Raw genomic sequence first — 3291 nt, forward strand, 5'->3', positions numbered from 1 at the left:
AATAACTACTAAATTTGACACCGGTTGATTTGACATTCCGCTATCACATTACAATAATTTTGGTATTTATTGGAGTCGTGTCTAATCGTGACATATGCTTGACAATGGAATGGCCGCTTCTGGATTCAATTTGACAGACAGGGCATCTGACCGAACATTGTATTCTTATATTTTAAAATTGATTTCGAAATTGTATTTTCGGATACATATAAATACATGCATTTCGAATTGTAAAATCAAATATGAGCACTTGGTTAGCTCACGTGTGTACATTCAGGTGAATGCATGTGTTGATGAGGAAAATGTGCGGACAACTTATAAAACATGTGAACTTTTTCCTTGAAATTCGGTCTGAAATTTTGAACGATTGGTCATTTTCTTAGAAAACTAAAATATCAAATAAAATCTTTAAAATTCAGTTCGAAATTTTAAACAATGAGCTGTTTTATTAAAAGATTATAAGAAATGTAACATAATCACCGAGTGCATTATAAAATCAAGAGATAGATATATATAATTCAAATTAAAAAGAAGGAAAATATGTAGTTCTAAAGTATATTCAATAAAACAGTTATGCACAATTTCAAATTCAATTTGTATTCACCCGAGGATGGATGTTAAAATCCCAAAGGCGCTAGGGTATTGTTTATACTTTGGAACCGCATAATTTCCTTCATTTTTAGTTTGAATTATCTTTACTGTGTGATATATGATATCAACTCTTTCTTTTTGGATTGTATGTATGTATCTATGTTCCTGCATGCGTACGTGTGTGTGTGTGTGTGTGTGTGTGTGTGTGTGTGTGTGTATAGTTTCAATTGCGAGTGAAATGTAAAATATTGATTTGCTCTTCGAATTTTCTATGGGCGCCATTTTCATCGCACCTGTTTATTTTACTCCATGACAACCATTTACATCTGCACGCAAACAGAAACTTATACTGCTTAATCTATAAAATTTAATTGGTTATTTGAAACTGATAAGGGAAAATATTGCTTTAAAGAAGATGCTTCATTCATCAAGATCTGTGCTTGTATAATGTCAAGAATTGACGAAGAAATTATGTTGTTGGGTTTTTTTGTTCCACGCGACGATTTAAATGTCATGGAGAATTAAAATTTAACCGATTTTATTTGCACTCTGACCCTAAGTTCTAAAATTAACTTTTCATAACAAAACAATCCCGTTTTTAACAGGATGTACTGCAATGTGTAGCGACATGCTTGAAACAGGAATTATTTGAAAGATTCAAAATATATCTAACACACAAAAAAAACAACCAAAAAACAAACAGAATAGCATCTAAAAGCCAACAATTTACAACTCCTTACGGCATTGAACATAGGGTAGAAACTAAAAGCTCAAATCATACGTTTAAGATAGGTAGAGATTATTCCTTACCCAACAATAGGAAATATGACCTTAAAAGCGAAAACTTCTCAAACGGGACAAATGTACACAATAAATGATATTTAGATATCGCTTGAATGAGACGCAAGAAATGATATCTAGATATCGTTTGGGAATATCACACATATACAAAACTAACTGATACAAATATATGCTACATCAGTACTCATAATCTGTGGACTGGTGTGTTGTTTTTTTTTCAGTGCATTATTTTAAAAAGTTTTTGTACTTTTACTCTATCAATATTACATTATTGAAAACACGGTTATATAAGTTACCTGTTTTATCAAAACACGGTTATACAAGTTACGTGTTTCATCACTCTGTTTATGGTGTACGCCTACGAAAACGTTTTTTTTTTTTCTTCTCTCATTAATGTTGTAGATTTAGATTCAAGATTGTTTTTCCTCATTACGTTTTTCTTCATAGTATGTATTCATAGAGACTCAGCGGTGGATCCAGGATTTGATAAAACGAGGGGGGGGGGAGCAGGGTTTTGAGGCGTATGGGTTACTCTTTACTATACTTTATACATAATAAAATCTATGAATAACAACAAAAATGATTTGTCTGTTTATCTTTATGTACTTGTGTGTATGCATATTCTACTTTTGCTGTTGTTCTTCTACTTTGTTTTATTTTTGGTCAAAAAAAGGGGCCCCGCCCCTCTAAATCCGCCACTGGGACATTTTGTTTCCAGGTATTCATTTCATGATATTTGTTTCCACTTGTTTAACTTCATTGTGCCTAAAATAATTGTGCAAAAGTTTAAACTTGAATCTTGCTATTTGCTTGTAAAATGCTATTATATGTTATCTACATGTATGTATATAATCATTTATCAGGAGTAAAGTGAGTTTACGTTTTGAGAATTTTCATCGAGCCGTACAAATTAGAGCATTTTTTTCTTTATGCATTTGTAAATGACACACCTGCATATGATTATATAAACTACTTTTTTTTCATGACATTCTTTTATCATTAAATCTTCAAAAACATAATTGCTTTTAGATGCTTGTCTATAGAAATATGTCTTTTATTTAAAAAATCCCAATTCTTATTCATTTTCAAACACACATTGACTTGTTTTTGAATTTGATGTACATGAAAAAGAATACGAATTTTGGACATGGTCTTAAAATAGACATACACCTGGTGTGTTTCTATGCTACCTGTAATTTACTTTCATAGTGATTTGGCATCTATTTTAGATTAACGGTCTATCGGTCATAGAAACTCCTAATAGTTACAACGTTATCAACATGCACACAGTATCCCCCACCCCCTCCCCCAAATAAAAAACAACATATAAGATTGTCTATGAAACTGTATAATAATAGCAATCCACGAAAATTGACCCCTGTAAATGAACAATCACCCGAGACAAAATTAATACTGTTCTAAGCAGTCAAAGACTAAAACCTGAGTCAGCAGCTGTCAGGTATTGAAATAAGTATCAAGAAAGTTACCACAGTAAAGCTTCTCTAAACCGACCGGCTCTCGGACCGATAAAAACGGCCGGTTTATAGGGATGGCCGGTTTACCGAGAATTTAGCATTTAGAGACATTTTACGGTATCTCAATATTGTGAAAATAGGTACTGTTCACTTTGTTCTGGTGATATATGATATATTATCGGTAGAGATGAAATTAGTCCGTTTCCACCTGCAGGTAATTATAAATTCTCACAGAAGTAATCTAATTTTAAACCGAATACCTATAACAGGATACTTAAAGACAACACAGAAGATTATTATTGGAATTTCTCTTAGTTAATGATATAAGCGATGAATGTAAACAGAGTGTATATAACACTCTGTTTACATTCATCGCTTATATCATTAACTTTGTTTTGACGTTTTTAAAAAGTACAGTAGTAAA

This window comes from Ostrea edulis, chromosome 6, assembly GCF_947568905.1.
Source record: "Ostrea edulis chromosome 6, xbOstEdul1.1, whole genome shotgun sequence".
In the NCBI taxonomy this organism is placed as follows: domain Eukaryota; kingdom Metazoa; phylum Mollusca; class Bivalvia; order Ostreida; family Ostreidae; genus Ostrea; species Ostrea edulis.